Raw genomic sequence first — 17,555 nt, 5'->3', positions numbered from 1 at the left:
AGATTTATATTTTGGCAGACGGGATATCCGTCACTGTTGTGACGGAGTAACCCATCAGCCAGGATCTAAATTAGGCCCTAAGTCGGAAAGTAAAACTTCAAATAGGGTCAACCCTAGGTTTGTAACCTGAACTCTATCACAGTCACACTTAAATCATGCCTAGGTACTAGTCAAGCACAGCCAAATGGCTGAAGTCGTATTATAACACTTTTTGTGACTTTTTTTATTGAAACTTTAAAAGTTTAAAAGTTAATTTCTTGGTTTCCCCTCATTGGATTTTATCCATAATAGTGTCATGATGTTCATTAAAGTAGTCTGTATTTTTATTGTGTTGTGTTTTTGACTTTTTGACGGTTTTGCTACTTTTAAATGGTTTACACATTTTTAGGTCTGGCTTTATAGCACAGCTGTCGCCAGACATAATGTCATCAATTTAAAAAAGAGGTTTCAAGAGAACTACATGGAGTTGCTTTGGCTCCACACAGAAGTTGGTAGACAGAAGTACATATTTTGTTTGGGCACAGGTTGTGTGCTTCCACAGAAAAATAGTGCTTCCCCTCCAAGCAATTGTGATCATTTTGTTTATATAACCACATACCTGAGCCAGCCGAAGTATAGATGCCTAAGATTTAAATTTCAGGGGTACTTAAAGACCAATATAATGCTCTTTAAGTGCCTCAGATGACTAGATATATTTTTGTTTGGTTTTCTCTAATAGCCACAAAGATGGGAGGAGGGTAGCTATGAGGAATGTATTGCAGGTTCAGCACTCCCATATTCCATCATGACCTTTAAACTTTAGAGAACAACACTACTCTACAATTTACTCTACTCTACATGGATTTTAGTTCTGGTTTGATAGTACAACTATCGTCGTACCTTATGTGATCAACAAAAAACTGCTTTCAGTGTACTACTTAGAGTGGGGTGTATGCTTCCCTCACATGTTGGGCTCCCTGAGTCAGTATTTGAATGGACTGAATGTATATGCTTCTATTAAAAAGACTGCTTATATTGCATTCTTTGGTTTGTTTTGAAGCTTATACTTGATACAGCAGGACTGAATTGGCTATGGTGGCAAGCCAATGATCAAGGCTACAGGTCTGATCTGTTTAATATGTAATGTTATGATAAAAGGCTCTAGGCCTGACATATTTATTGGGACAAGCATATTTTAAAGTCAATAGATGTTTAGGGGGAATTGTTATTTCTCTCTATTAAAGAAGGATTTTGGTGTTGGTTACAACTTCTGACAAACCATGGGAGGAGATGATTTACATTGTAATATTTTTGTAAAAACAACTTTCTTAGCTGTCTGCCAAGCTCTTGTAATAAAAAAATCATCAAATAATACATATATCGCTATAAATACATAGCGGGCCTTTGGAACAGCTTTATTCTGCCATTGGTGCTGAAGTATTGTTTACACATTGCTTTAATTAATTACAGAGTACTGCAAGGAGAAATGTTTCAATCCACATCAATCATTGGCTCAATTGCTCTGTGAATGACAACCTTTTCTGGTCATGTGTGTACATCCATCTGAAAATGTCTGAACTACAATGGCAAGACTTGTTGGGCAGTCCTTTTAAGTTTTTAGTTTTCTCCTTTTGGTAATTTCTATTTCATTTCGTGCTTGCTTGCTGCTCATTTCATCTGCAGTTTGCCACATCCCACAACCCAGTGAACATTATGGAAAAATGCTGTCCATAGAGTATCAATGTTTTGCATTCCAAGATGGCCAACACATTGTTTCTGAATGTTGCATACATGGTGGACCTTTAAAACAACTGTATACTTTTTACAATACCTCTGCAAGATGAACCCCCACTGTAATGTTCATTTTTAGGTCTCGCCTATGCAGCCCGCATGCGCTATGTAGGAAAAAGACCTTTGGCCATCGGCACAGCTTTGCGGGCAAAAACGTGCACATGTTGCATTGCTTCCAATGGCAACTCGTGCACGTCTGGCGATTCCCTTGCGGGAGCAAGCCTTGAAACATATGGTTCCTGCTTCCTCCCGCATGAGAAACAGGCGCAGGTCCCCTCCCCTCTCCCTTCCCCCTGCTGCCAGCATGAGGCACGCACGGTTGTTTTTTTAATCCATTTCACAGGTAAGCAACTAAATGAAATAAGGAAAGAGAGGTTGTGAACCGTTGCTTCAAGTCACGGTTTTCAGTAAGTGAGGAGCAAGACAGAAAGAGAGGGAATAATAGGAAGAGAATGGGGCAGCTGCCAGCACAAAAAAGAAGAGGACATTGTCCATGTCTGCTCTGGGCAGTAAGGAAGAGACAGAGTCCTTTTCCTTCTCTGCCCAACACCGAACGTCCACGAGAGCAAGCTGAGCCTTTTCTGAATGCCTTTGCTATTTCTACCACGCTGGGACACAGTTTTGAAAAGTAGGGGAACGGAATCTTTTTACTAAAAGAAGTAGGGGCACGCCATTCTCTTCCGATCCCCCCCACTTCTACCCTGTTGCTTTGGCCAGCTGTCGTGGATCTTCTGTAAGGAATAAAACTAACATTGGAAACTTAACTTTGTCTGCACGGTTTCCTGTTTTGGCTATTACTACAGAGATGTACACACACCAGGGCACTTTTGTTTGCCACAACTTGAATATTTTTAGCAATGGATGGGGAGGGCCCATCATCTTAGCTGCAATTTGAGCATGCGGCAGTTAAATGTCATGTGTTTTTAAGCTTCGGAACAGAACGGCTTTTAAACTTGATCCTCATCAAAAGTAGTTTTTCAGAACGCAAGTTTTCTGCTTAGCGAAAAATCTATTTTTCTGTAACAGGCATGACACCAATGTACCTCGTAGGATTGTGGAGAAACTGCACAGGATGGGTTGGTGTGGACTGCAAGTAAGTGAGCACCTTCAGGCAGTCTTTATTAACGATCTATATGTCTTTTGGGTGCATTAGCTCAACATCTCCTTTCCGGCCACTGGCTGTCAGAAGCTCATTGAAGTTGATGGTGAGCGCAAACACTGAACTTTCTATGAGAAGCGCATGGCCTCCGAAGTTCCTGCTGATCCCTTGGGTGATGAGCAATCAATCAATCAATCAATGCATTTATATAGCGCACTACTCACCCGGAGGGTCTCAAGGCGCTGGGGGGAGGGGGTCCGCTACTGCTCGAACAGCCAGGTCTTGAGCTGCTTCCTGAAGGCGAGGTGGTCCTGGGTCAGGCGGAGGTGGGTAGGAAGGGAGTTCCAAGTCTTGGCGGCCAGGTAGGAGAAGGACCTTCCTCCTGTGGTGGCTCTTCGGATGCGGGGGACGGCGGCGAGGGCGTGGCTGGTCGATCGAAGCTGGCGTTTGGGAGCGTAGAAGTTGAGGCGGCTGTTGAGGTATCCTGGTCCTTGGTTGTGTAGGGCTTTGTGTGCGTGGGTGAGGAGCCGGAAGGTGATTCTCTTGTTGACCGGGAGCCAGTGCAGGTCTCTCAGGTGTCCGGAGATGTGGCTGCGGCGGGGGATGTCCAGGATGAGTGGTGCTGAGGTGTTCTGGATCCGCTGGAGTCTCTTCTGGAGTTTGGCGGTGGTACCGGCGTAGAGGGAGTTGCCATAGTCCAGACGGCTGGTGACGAGGGCCTGGGTGACCGTCTTCCTGGTCTCGGTGGGGATCCATCGGAATATCTTACGTAGCATGCGCAGGATGTTGAAGCACGACGAGGAGACGGCGTTGACTTGTCTGGTCATGGAGAGGGAGGAGTCCAGGATGAAGCCCAGGTTGCGTGCGTGGTCTGTTGGTTTGGGTGCGCTGCCCAGGGCGGGGGGCCACCAGGAGTTGTCCCAGGCGGAGGGTGAGGATCCTAGGATGAGGACTTCCGTCTTGTCCGAGTTCAGTTTCAGGCGGCTGTTCGACATCCATGTGGCTACGTCTGTCATCCCTTCGTGCAGGTTGGCTCTGGCGGTGGCGGGGTCGTTAGTGAGGGAGAGGATCAGCTGGGTGTCGTCGGCGTAGGAGATGATGTTCAGGTTGTGCTGGCGTGCGATGGCTGCGAGGGGCCTCATGTATACGTTGAAGAGTGTTGGGCTGAGCGAGGAGCCTTGAGGAACGCCGCAGATGACTTTGGTGGCCTCCGATCTGAACGGGGGGAGGGGGACTCTCTGTGTCCTTCCGGCGAGGAAGGAGGTGATCCACTCCAGTGCCTTCTCCTGGATTCCGACGTTGCTGAGGCGCTGTACTAGGGTACGGTGGCAGACAGTGTCAAAGGCCGCGGAGAGGTCCAGGAGGATGAGGGCCGCTGTTTCTCCGTTGTCAAGCAGGGCTCGGATGTCATCGGTAGCTGCGATCAGGGCGGTCTCGGTGCTGTGGTTGGCCCGGAAGCCAGACTGCGAGAGGTCAAGGGAGCCGTTCGTCTCGAGGAAGGCGGCCAGTTGCTTGTTGACGGTCTTCTCGATGACTTTTGCCGGAAACGGGAGCAGCGAGATGGGGCGGTAGTTCTTGAGGTCGGTTGGGTCTGCTGATGGTTTCTTGAGTAGAGCGCTGAGTTCGGCGTGCTTCCAGCTCTCCGGGAAGGTGGCGATGTCGAAGGAGGTGTTGATGATGTCCCGCAGGTGGGGTGCGATGACAGCGTCGGCCTTGTTGAAGACGTGGTGAGGGCAGGGGTCTGTCGGAGATCCGGAGTGGATGGAGTTCATCGTGCGGATGGTGTCTTCGGTGCTGATCGGGGTCCAGGCGTGGAGGGTGGTGGTGGGGGGCGGTGGTTCGGTCATGGCGTGCGTCGGTCGAGTGCTGAAGCTGTTGTGTATGTCCGCGATCTTGTTGTGGAAGTAGGAGGCGAGGGAGTTGCAGAGGTCTTGCGAAGAGGTGATGTCGTTGTTTCCGGCGTTGGGGTTGGAGAGCTCTTTCACGATGTTGAAGAGTTCCTTGCTGTTGTGTGCGTTGTTGTCCAGTCGTTCCTTGAATGCGGTTTTCTTGGTGGCGTGGATCAGCTGGTGGTGTTTTCGGGTGGCGAGCTTGAGGGCAGTCATGTTGTCCGGTGTTGGGTCTCTGCGCCAGGTTTTCTCAAGTGCTCTGCAGTTCTTCTTGGAGCTCTTGAGTTCGTCGTTAAACCATGGGGCTTTCTTGCTGCCGGGTCTGCTCGGCGGGGTCTCCAGCGGGGCGAGGTCGTCTGCACAGTCGCTGATCCATTTCGTGAGGTTGGTGGCTGCTTGGCTGGGGTTGGTTGTGCTGGTGGGAGTGTTCTTGCTCAGGGAAGTAGCGAGCTGGTCTGTAGTGATCTTGTTCCAGCTTCTGCGGGGAGCCTGGTGATGGTGGAGCGTGGTCCTTCTGAAGCTGAAGTGGACGCAGCTGTGGTCCGTCCAGTGGAGTCCCGTGGCGTGGCTGAAGGCAATGTCCTTGCTGGAAGAGAAGATCGGGTCGAGTGTGTGTCCGGCGTAGTGGGTGGGGGTGGTCACCAGTTGCTTGAGTCCGAGGTTGGCGAGGTTGTCCAGCAGGGTGGTGGTGTTGCGGTCGTTGTTGTTCTTCAGGTGGAAGTTGAGGCCCCCGAGGAGGATGTAGTCGGCGGAGGGGAGGGCGTGTGGGCTGATGAAGTCGGCGAAGTCCTCGCTGAATTGTGTGCGTGGTCCCGGGGGTCTGTAGATGAGGGTGCCTCTGAGGGTGGTCTTGGGGTTGGCGTGGATCTGGAAGTGCAGGTGTTCGGCGGGTGCGAGGGTGTCGTCGGTGTTGGTCGTGATGCGGATGGTGTCCCTGTGGATGATGGCGATGCCTCCTCCTGTCTGGTTGACGCGGTCTCTCCGGATGATCTTGTAGCCTTCTGGGATGGCGATGGCGATGTCGGGCGCTGAGGAGGCGTTTATCCAGGTTTCCGTGACGAAGGCGACGTCTGGGTCTGTGGTGTCGAGCAGGTTCCATAGCTCGACGGCGTGTCTGTGGACGGAGCGGGTGTTGAGCAGGTGGAAGGTGAGACGTGACTAAGTGTTTATGCGCTTTGTGGAGTGTTGCAAATGACCCTCAGAGTGCATGGGGAAGTAACTTGGAGGGGGGCGGGTGTACTTTTGAAGACGTGTAACTTAGTTGTTTTTGGAATGCAGGTGTAGAGCCATTTCATCTTAGTATCGCTCCACTTTCTATACAGCATGAAAAGTAGGTAAGTGTAAGAAGTTTGTATTGAGGTTCTTGTTAGTTCCTTGTGTGTGAAATATGCGTGTGTTGTGCCTATTATACATGCCGCATTTATGTTTCCTGCTTATTCAATTCATTTGTTTTTGTGTTTTACAAGTCTGCACTGTAATACTCTTTGATTATTATTGTCGGCTGATATTTTTGGATTACTAAGCATATAGCACGTAGGCTATAAGTTAATTGCTGCTGCTGCTTTTAAAATACATGTCTTTTGGGGTTAGTGACTAATTTACTACTAGCGGTGGTTGAATAAAGCATTAGATTACAGTACATTTTGAAGCGTGCCATGTGATATTGGAATACTGTTGGGCACTTCACTGCTCAGATGGTTTCAGAACGGTATGGGGATGCTAATGTTATGTTAACGTGTTAGTGCTCTGCAGTTCTTCTTGGAGCTCTTGAGTTCGTCGTTAAACCATGGGGCTTTCTTGCTGCCGGGTCTGCTCGGTGGGGTCTTCAGCGGGGCGAGGTCGTCTGCGCAGTCGCTGATCCATTTCGTGAGGTTGGTGGCTGCTTGGCTGGGGTTGGTTGTGCTGGTGGGAGGGTTCTTGCTCAGGGAAGTAGCGAGCTGGTCTGTAGTGATCTTGTTCCAGCTTCTGCGGGGAGCCTGTTGCTGGTGATGGTGGAGCGTGGTCCTTCTGAAGCTGAAGTGGACGCAGCTGTGGTCCGTCCAGTGGAGTCCCGTGGCGTGGCTGAAGGGGATGTCCTTGCTGGAAGAGAAGATCGGGTCGAGTGTGTGTCCGGCGTAGTGGGTGGGGGTGGTCACCAGTTGCTTGAGTCCGAGGTTGGCGAGGTTGTCCAGCAGGGTGGTGGTGTTGCGGTCGTTGTTGTTCTCCAGGTGGAAGTTGAGGTCCCCGAGGAGGATGTAGTCGGCGGAGGGGAGGGCGTGTGGGCTGATGAAGTCGGCGATGTCCTCGCTGAATTGTGTGCGTGGTCCCGGGGGTCTGTAGATGAGGGTGCCTCTGAGGGTGGTCTTGGGGTTGGCGTGGATCTGGAAGTGCAGGTGTTCGGCGGGTGCGAGGGTGTCGTCGGTGTTGGTCGTGATGCGGATGGTGTTCCTGTGGATGATGGCGATGCCTCCTCCTGTCTGGTTGACGCGGTCTCTCCGGATGATCTTGTAGCCTTCTGGGATGGCGATGGCGATGTCGGGCGCTGAGGAGGCGTTCATCCAGGTTTCCGTGACGAAGGCGACGTCTGGGTCTGTGGTGTCGAGCAGGTTCCATAGCTCGACGGCGTGTCTGTGGACGGAGCGGGTGTTGAGCAGGTGGAAGGTGAGACGTGACTAAGTGTTTATGCGCTTTGTGGAGTGTTGCAAATGACCCTCAGAGTGCATGGGGAAGTAACTTGGAGGGGGGCGGGTGTACTTTTGAAGACGTGTAACTTAGTTGTTTTTGGAATGCAGGTGTAGAGCCATTTCATCTTTGTATCGTTCCACTTTCTATACAGCATGAAAAGTAGGTAAGTGTAAGAACTTTGTATTGAGGTTCTCGTTAGTTCCTTGTGTGTGAAATATGCGTGTGTTGTGCCTATTATACATGCCACATTTATGTTTCCTGCTTATTCAATTCATTTGTTTTTGTGTTTTACAAGTCTGCACTGTAATACTCTTTGATTATTATTGTCGGCTGATATTTTTGGATTACTAAGCATATAGCACATAGGCTATAAGTTAATTGCTGCTGCTGCTTTTAAAATACATGTCTTTTGGGGTTAGTGACTAATTTACTACTAGCGGTGGTTGAATAAAGCATTAGATTACAGTACATTTTGAAGCGTGCCATGTGATATTGGAATACTGTTGGGCCCTTCACTGCTCAGATGGTTTCAGAACGGTATGGGGATGCTAATGTTATGTTAAAGTGTTAGTAACACATACGTGGCCAGCCTAAGCTCCATATTGTTATGTTTTACTTGTCTAGGGTTATGTGGTCCGCATCAGTGGTGGAAACGACAAGCAGGGGTTTCCCATGAAGCAAGGAGTCTTGACCCACACTCGTGTCAGGCTGCTCCTTAGTAAGGGGCATTCCTGCTATCGCCCAAGAAGAACTGGAGAACGCAAGCATAAATCTGTCCATGGTTGCATTGTTGATGCCAACTTGAGCATGCTCAAGTTGGTGATTGTGGGGAAAGATGAGCTGTATTCATTTTTACCGGTTAATAAACATGTGTCATGTTTTGGATACCGTCCATTCCTTGAGTAAATTAGTAAAAACCAGTGCATTGATCTCAGAACCCTTTCAAGTTCCTATTTTAGCAGTGACATAACTGTTGTGGATTTGCAGATGCTGGTGCAAATAACACTTGATTTTGAGGACACAGACTTTAATTTCCTATTTTGCCATTGGATTCCAGCCCGTATTCTGCAGGATCGTTGCCCCGTCAGTGAATTGTGCTAAATGGAGGATAACACTGTATAATGTCTTTATTAAGTTTGGAAAACTTCCTTCAGCCCCTGTTCATATAAGGTTTGCTTAGAATGCATGCTTGCGAAGCCAGTATGTGGATGTTTTATAATGCTAGTTTACTCTTGTAGGCGAGAAGGATATTCCTGGCTTGACTGACGACTCTTCAACCTTTCCAAAGAAGATGATGTCCGCCAGTATGTTGTGACGAAACCCCTGAGCAAAGAAGGTAGGCATGCAAAACACCAGATCCAATCTATACAGTTACATTAAGTCCTTCATCAATTTACTATCAATCTCTTACATCTAATTTCTTATTCGGACCGACAATGACTGCATCTTGTAAAAGCATTCTTTATTATGGTTCCACAACAACTGACTGCTCCGGGATTAGGGAGATGGGTAAATATTAAGTTAGAAATAATCATAGAAGATATAGGTTCAGTCTAGGTGGGTTGGAAGGATCTTTGTATCCAGTATAGCATGACACTGAATGGTTTGAAAACATGCAAGCTTCTCAAGGAGAGTGTTTGCACCCATCCCGTGTCTGGAGATTTTGTCCTACTTGAGTTTGACAGCATTTCTCTAGCTGGGGAGCCCTCTCATACTGCAGCCACATCTTTGACTTGTGAAATATTTTATTGAACAAGCTAACTTCAGCCACATAGCCAAATGGCAAGTTTACCTTTGGGATGCTCCCCATCCTGCCTCCCATCCCACAGCCCAGGGTTCAAATGAGGGCATTCAATTGTAGGTTTCTCTGGCCCCAATTTTATTTGTGTATTAATCAACGCGTAAGTCTCGTTTGCTTGTCAACTGCCATTCATGTATTTTGTATACATGTGAGAAACGTTCGGTCACATGAAGCTATGCTTACACAGATGGTTTGCTTGGTGGCTCAGTTGCTTACCTGCGTCTCTGATACCTAGGTTCAAATTTACCAAAACTTGGAGTCTTCATTGCAAATGTGCATTATATTGTATGTCCATGAACTATGCAGTCTACTTTTCGGGGTACTTGTCATCACCCTTTTGCTCTGAATACCCTGATCTTTTAATAGCTTTAGCCTTGACGGCACATGTGCTGTCTGTGCGAGACATATTTGCATCCAGTTGACCTACAACCCGGCCATAGCGTACAGTTTGTCACGACATGCAGGCGCCATGTCCTCTTCTTGTGTTTGGCCCTCCCCTGGAGAATGGATGAAATGCTTGTCGATCAATTGCTCAAATTTTTGGAGCTACTTTTTTCTTTGCATTCAAGCACTTCAAATAGGTGCTTGGATTTTTATCTGTCCATGTAGCTTCTATTCCCTTACACCCATCTCCATCCATGTTGCCCCCCCTTGCACTCTATGCCTCTCTGCATCACTGTCACAGCACTTTGTTCTGCACCGCTCCATGCCAATACACTTAGGCACTACTGAATTCTCTGCCGGTGCACTTTTACGCCACACTTCTAATCTATGTCACTTTACTTTGCACTACTTTGCTCTACACCACTCTATTCCAGTGCACTATAGGCTACTCTACACCCATGCACTCTACTCTGTGCCAGTCCACTCTCTGCCACGGCACGTACAACATGGCTAAAAGACATAAGAAAAGCCAATATCTGTGGCAAAGGAGAAACCTAATAGCTTTGCCAATGCTTTAAAAAATATATTTTTTTTTTGTTTCAATTTTCTTTTTTTTTTATTTCAAAGCATTTTATTTTATATAGAAGTGACAAAGAAAAGGAAGTACATATTATAATAAAAGTGATACAATTGATCCAAGAGGAACGAAACAATCAGAGGCTAAGTTAGAAGCGAAAATTAAATAAATGCATTCGTAGAGAACAGTAGCCTGTTATATGAACTAAATAGGTCAAGGCCAAACATAGATCAATAAACAATTGCATCACAATCAATTATTGAGAATCGGGGGAAGGGAGGGGATCGGGTTGAAGAAAGAAGAAAGAAAGCGAGAACAAGAGAAAAAACTGAAAGGGGAGAGAGGACAGGAAAGAGAGAAAGGGAGAAGAAAAAGAAAAAGAAGGATTCCCAACGGACTAACCACACACGCATAACACAAGACGCCACTCAAATAGATACATCAAAAGGAAACCGAGCAATCAGCCCTTGTGATGACAAATCCATATAATCATCCAAAGCTTTCCAAACCTTACTAGAGATAGAAGGAGAACAGTGAGCTTGATCCACCGAGGTGTGAGCACTACGCAAAAAGGAGACCCAAGCCCACCAAGTATGATAGGAAACAGAGGAAAAAGATTTCCAATCCATAAGGATAACTTTCACCGCCACAGTCAAAAGGAGATCCATCAGCTGTAATTCCAATGGATCCAAGGGGAGAGGAACAGGAGCGGCCAATGGACCCAATAATATTAATGGAAAAGAGAGTTGGAACTCAATACCAAAGATGAGAGATAGATGTTTATGAATAAGGTTCCAAAAAGGCTGAAGAAGGGAACAGTCAAAAAACATATGCTGAAAATCGCCCTTCAACAATCCACAGCTCCAGCATAAATTGTCATCCTTGAGATTGAGCGAATGTAGACGAACCGGCGTCCAATGAAGGAGGTTGATAGAGAAAAGTTTAGATTGTATTAATGATGGGGCAATTTTATTCCGAAGAGAAAATTTACCAATCAATTGCCAGGTGTCTGAAGAAATATGATCCGTAACTCCATGGTCGAAATGATGTAACCATTTTTGTTGAGTCACTGTATGTGTGGGCAGACTAACAGAGGATAAAAAATTATAGATTTTGGAGGCTACGTGACCAGATTTAGTCCAGATATGAAAAAGAGAAATGGTAGAAGAGGAAGGATGAAGATGAACCTTAGCGAGTGCCACTTTTATTTTAAGAAAAGTATGAAAATCTAAGTTAGTTAAAGAATGTTTTTGAGCCAAGGTGGAAAAGGGCAACGGCTCATTATTGGCCCCATAATGATGAGAAACAAGAGAAATCCCTTTAGCCGGCCAATAGGCCATAAGTGTAGGAGTAATAGTAAGTTTAATTTTAGAATTCCGCCAAATAGACGACCACCTAGTTTTGTGTATGGGAACTGCTACTTTCTTGTCCACACTCCGTACCGCAGGAATTGTATCCAGAATGATAGAACGAGAAAACCTGATATGTAAAGTAGATGTGGTGCAAAAAGAGGCAGTCGGCAAAGGAGATGCTAATTCTTGTCGTATTAAAAGCCAAGAGGGAACAGGAAGAGGCGTAGGAGAAAACCAAAGAGCACCTTGAGAAGCCAAAAAGGCAGTTTGGTACTTTCCCCAATCAGGAAAATTGCAACCTCCCATAACATAAGGGTGTCTCAAGAATTTGTAAGCAATTCTAGCAATTCTAGACGTTTGTCATTCCACAAAAATTTGGAGGTCAAAACATCAAGTTCACGAAAAAAGGAATCTGATAGCTTAACCGGAAGCATGGGCGATACAAAATTAACAATGGGTGTTATCATCATTTTAAGAGTCTGGAGGCGACCCCACCAAGAAATGTGTTTCGAGACCATGTATCCAAAAGACGACGCACTTTAAGAAGAGTCTGAGATTCATTATAGGCTGAAGTAGCGTATAAAGTAGAACAAAAGTAAATACCTAAGTATTTTAGATGAGTAGGCTGCCATTTAAACCCCGCAGAGCCCATATGGGACGGGAAACAATAGGCATTCAAAGGGAACATTTCCGTCTTATCTTTGTTTAAGGTATACCCTGACACCTTGGAGAAGAGGGAGATGGTATCTGAAATAGCAGGTATTGCCAAGGCTATATCGTCTGAGAAAATAAGAACATCGTCTGCGTATGCAGCAGTTTTAATACAGTGAGGGCCAAAAGAAAAACCCTTAATATCTGGGTGTAACTCAATCAATCTGAGAAGAGGATCAATAGATAGTAAAAACAAAAGCGGGGATAAAGGACAACCTTGTCTCGTGCCCTGACGAAGATTAAAAAAGGACGACGTAGCTCCATTAACTCTGATGTTAGCTCTAGGTTGAGAATATAAGGACATTACCATATTAATAAAAGAGTCCCCAAGGTTATGAGCACACAAGACAGCCCGAAGAAACGGCCACGAAACCTTATCAAAGGCCTTTTCAGCGTCAAGGGCCAAGGCCGCGGCAGGGAGTTGAGATCGTTTAGCTGATCCAAGAATATGGCAAAAAGTGCGTATATTATCTCGCGCAAGACGACCCTTCACAAACCCAGTTTGAGATGGATGCACGAGATGGGGAACAAAGGATTCCAATCGTTTGGCCAAGATTTTGGCAAAAATCTTAGCTTCCATGTTGAGAAGGGAAATAGGTCGAAAATTTTTGAAATCTGAATGATCTTTCCCCTCTTTCGGAAGCACCACAATAGTAGCTTCAGCTGCCGTACCAGAGACAGACCCCTCTTTAACAAAAGAATCAAAGACAGATTGTAATTTGGGAACAAGCGCAGGAAGGAAAGTTTTATAAAACAAAATAGGATAACCATCAGGGCCCGGGGCTTTGCCAGAACGAGTAGCTTTAATTGCGGAAATAATTTCCTCGGGGGAAATCGGGGCATATAAAAAAATGCGATCGTCCTCTGAAACCATCTGAACCGGAATAGATTTTAAAAAATCTTGGCAGTGCTCAAAAGAGGTTTGATTAGAAGGAGTGTATAAGTCATTATAAAAATCACGAAAAACACCAAGAATGTCCTCCGTCTTAAATTTTTTAGAACCCGAGTGGTCCGTAATAGAAGAAATTTGAGAGGATTTAAATGAGGAATCCTGAAATTTTAATGTAGCTGCAAGAATCTTCCCAGCCCGATTCTTCAACAGTAATCTTTTGGATTTCTGCGCTTGTACTCCAATATGGGCTCTTTTGGTAACTATAGTATTATATTTGTATTTTAATTGTTTTATTGATTGTAGGCAGGATGTTTCTCTAGATTGTCTAAAGGTAGATTCCAAATATTTTAGTTGGGTTGATAAATCAGTAAGCTCCTTTTTAATGTCAGAATTCCGTTTGGACATACATTGAATAACCTGACCACGGAAAGTGCATTTAAACGAATCCCAAAGGACAATCGGGGAAGAAACTGAACCTTCATTCTCATGGAAAAAAGATTCTATTGCATGCGAGAATTCAGTAACCTGAGCAGTATCATGTAAAACTTCTGTATTTAATATCCATGAGCGAGCGCAGGATTTAGGAGCAAAGGACAACAAAGTAAAAGTAACCGCCGCATGATCAGAAATCAAAATAGGATGAACAAGCGGAGAAGAGGAGGACGAAACTAGAGAAGAGTGAACAAGCAGATAATCCATCCGAGAAAAAGAAGAGTGAGGTGAAGAAAAGAAAGAAAAGTCACTACCAGTGGGATTGTGAAGCCGCCAAACATCTTGAAGCTGAGTGAGGGAACACATGTTAAGCATTTGTTTATGGGATTTTGGAGGACGAAACTGAAAAGCTGAATTCCTATCCAAAATGGGATTCATCGGTAAGTTAAAATCACCTCCAACAATAAGATTCCCAGCATGTGGAGTATCATGTAATTTTTTGATAAGCGCCTTCCAAAAGGACGGGTCGTCGATGTTAGGGGCATATATATTCAGCACATATAGAACATTAGATCCATCATACAATTTGGTTAACAGCCAACGACCTTCAGAATCGTGCTCCGAAGAAATTATAGATAAACCTGAAGTCTTGGAAATTAAAGTAATGACCCCATTTCGTTTGCCCGAGGCCTCAGAACAGCAGACATCAGAAACCCACCCTTTCTTCAAAAATAACGCCTCTCTGGAAGAGACCTTGGTCTCTTGAAAAAGAATCACGTCCGAAGAAAGAGCTTTACAATAATCTAAGACTTTTGACCTCTTCACCGGATGATTTAAACCCTTAACATTAAGGGATAATACATTTAAACCCGGCATGGAAAGACATACAAAAAACGAAAAAAGACCCCACAAATGACAGAGAAATAACCGACTGCACACAGACAAGGAATCAAATAGCAAACAGAAAGCTCGCAAAGGGATAATCCATGTGGGAAATCCGAAAGTAGAAAAAAAGAAGACAGAGAAGAAGAAAAGAGAAGGGAGAGCAGAGATATCAGGGGAGGCATAAAAAAGACCAAATTCATACTAAGGAGAACGTGGAAAAGCGAGCAAGGGATCCATCCAAGGAGGGAAAAGCAAGAATATCAATAACCCCAATAGATTACTTAATTGATGACAACAAAGGAGGATAAGGCAACAGTCAAAATATAAACAAAGATCAGCATAATACTATAAAGAAGAACAATGCAACAAGCACCTCAGTAAAGTCCATTGAAGTACTCAAATAAGAACAAGTTACATACCTATAATACGTAATAACATTAGGCAGTTTGATATTGAAACACACAGTGTGGTAAAGTAAAACAAAATACTCAGATCCATGAAGATAACTATGTGTAACCTTAAAATAGACATACATTATTAAACAATCCTGAACTGACACAAATTACGATATGTAATTAAAATCGAAAACACACGAGCCTGTAAAAGAATATAAGAAGAGAAAGGAAGAGAATAGAAGAATAGGCAGCGAAAAAGAGAGAGAAGAGATGATACATACCAGAGAAATATAACAATTATTAACAAAGAGGCATCAAATAATGAAAATTGACCTGAAATGAATATTGACATAAAATATAAAACCACTAGGGCTGAGGAGAAGAAAATGAAACTAAAATAGTGATCAACTAAAAAGCAAGCAAGAAGGACATAATAATAAAAAGAACAAGAAGGAGAGATTATATATACCAAAAGCGTAAACAACAAAACTCAGAAAGAAGGAGAGAATACAGAGATAAGAATTACGCAGGAGAAGGGTAGAATAGAAAAAGACGTACGAACTGTGAGTACATTGAAAAAATCATAAGCCTTAGAAAAAATTTAAGAGAAGAAGGAAAGAGAATAAAAAAATGATACACACTAGAGAGAGGTAACTTTAGTAAAAAAACAAGCATCAACCAAAGAAACTGTCCTGAAATGAAAGTGAACGTAAAATATAAACCCCAAGAGGGGAACCCGAGATAAAGAGATGAAAAATAGTGATCGACTGAGAAGCAATCAATAAATACATAGTATAAAGAATGCAAGAAAAAGAAGTGAGAGAAACATAACGGAGTATACAACGTGGTTATGAGGAAAGGAAAGAGTACGAAACAAAACAGAAAAACTCCAATACTGAAGTTAAAAGTCAATACAGCAGTATACTATCAGCAAGAACAGGAAGAGAAAACATAAGAATACAGAAAGCCACCATAAAGGAGACCGAAGGAGACATTTCAAGTGCCCGAGGCACCAGGATCCTGTGAAGTCGCCCTTTGAATCTCCATCTGTATCTCCATCTGATTATCCAGGAAGGTAGCTAAGTCCGCCGGCTCATCGAAAATCCTGGAACGTCCCTTGTAGGAGATGCGGAATTTGGAAGGACCAGCAAAGGAAAAGGGAATGTTCATCTCAGAAAGACGTTTCCGCAGATTAAGGAAGCCCTTCCTCCTTATGACTGTGTCCCTGGCAAAGTCTTGAGAGATTGAAATCTGATGACCTTCCCAAACGACATTTTTAGTCTTGCGCATGTGAGAAAGAATTTGTTCCGTATGTTGATGACGCAGTGGCTTAAAAATTATTGCTCTCGGCTGGGTGGCAGACTTAGAACGAAAAGTTGGAACACGATGTGCTCTTTCTATCTCAAAGTCTCTCTGAAATGAGATTTGTAAAGTATCATGAAGCCAATGGTACAAAAAATCAATCATAGAGGAAGATGATTTCTCTGCATCTTCCGGCAGGCCAAAAATGCGTAGGTTAGATCTACGATTACGGTCCTCCTGCTCAGTGAGATCCTTACGCAAAGCCGCCATTGAACGCTCCAAGTGGCTGAGAGACTTGGTTTGCTTCTGTATATTATCCTCAGAGGAACTTATACGTGACTCCGTGGCCGATACTCGAAGAGAAAGGGCTTTAAAGTCATTCCTAATGGCGGACACCTCCACTTGTAGTAAATCCGTATTAGTCTTTGTAGATTGGGCAATATCATGCACCTCATTAAGGCGCGATAATATCGCGTCAAGAGTAGATGTGGTGTCTGATTGAGCAGTCTCAGGTGTAGGAGACAATGACTTAAGACGTTTAAGCGAAGCGCCAGCATCCTTTGGGTCTTTATTAGGTGTGGACCGGCCCATACTTGCAGCCATAAAGAGACAGACCCTAAGAAAAATACACAGCCACTTGAGAAAAAAAAACTGCGTAGTTGCACCCCCAAAAAAAGAAATACAACACGCCAAACGTAAGGAGCGCTAAATCAATGACAGTGGCGGACTTATATGGTGAGCAGGCATCAAAATGAATGGCAGAGCCTCCTATAAATCAAGAGGTCACAACAAGTACATCGTGAGGAAAAAGCAGTTCCAGCCACAGAGAGCAGTACTGAAGAAAGAGAGAGCCTGCAACACAGTATCTAGCCACGCAGCACAAAGAGCATAAAAAAGGAAAAAAAAGATGTTACCATTTCAGCGCCGTGAGGAATAGTGGCCAGGATATCCCCACCCCGGCAATAATGTAGCAAAAACGGCACTTCTGAGGAGAGAGCGCCGGCTCCGTCACAAGCGGTAAGATGGCGGCCACCAGTGAGGAGACCCAGCGTCACAGCAGCTGACCGGGGAAAAACATGCAGCCTTCGGCAGAATTCACCGAAAATGATATCCGACAACTCCCGTCACATTCCGGCACCTGGAAATGTCATTCCAGTGAAGAGGGGCAGTCAGGAAGCGGCTGGTAATCTCCGACAGCCCCCGCTCGCTTGAGAGCTCAAGCGCGACACGCCATGTTCCAGCGGCGCGCAAGCCACGCCCCCTTTTGTTTCAATTTTCTTGCCAACCGCTATCTGCCCTTACCGAATACTATTCGTTCTACTGCATCTCTTGAAAGAAAAACATCGGAGGTGCTGCGCTACTCATGTGAGTTAGATTTATTCTATATGAAACACCTGCAGTA

At 44.9% G+C, this 17,555-nt stretch overlaps 1 pseudogene; it reads left to right on the top strand.

Annotated features, from left to right (window-relative positions):
* LOC144752708 (small ribosomal subunit protein eS6-like) overlaps window positions 1-17,555 on the top strand; it is a 118,356-nt pseudogene that overhangs the window by 10,884 nt on the left and 89,917 nt on the right.

The sequence above is a fragment of the Lissotriton helveticus genome, chromosome 5_1 (genome assembly GCF_964261635.1).
Source record: "Lissotriton helveticus chromosome 5_1, aLisHel1.1, whole genome shotgun sequence".
Lineage (NCBI taxonomy): Eukaryota > Metazoa > Chordata > Amphibia > Caudata > Salamandridae > Lissotriton > Lissotriton helveticus.
This window is presented reverse-complemented; position numbering and strand designations above follow the sequence as displayed.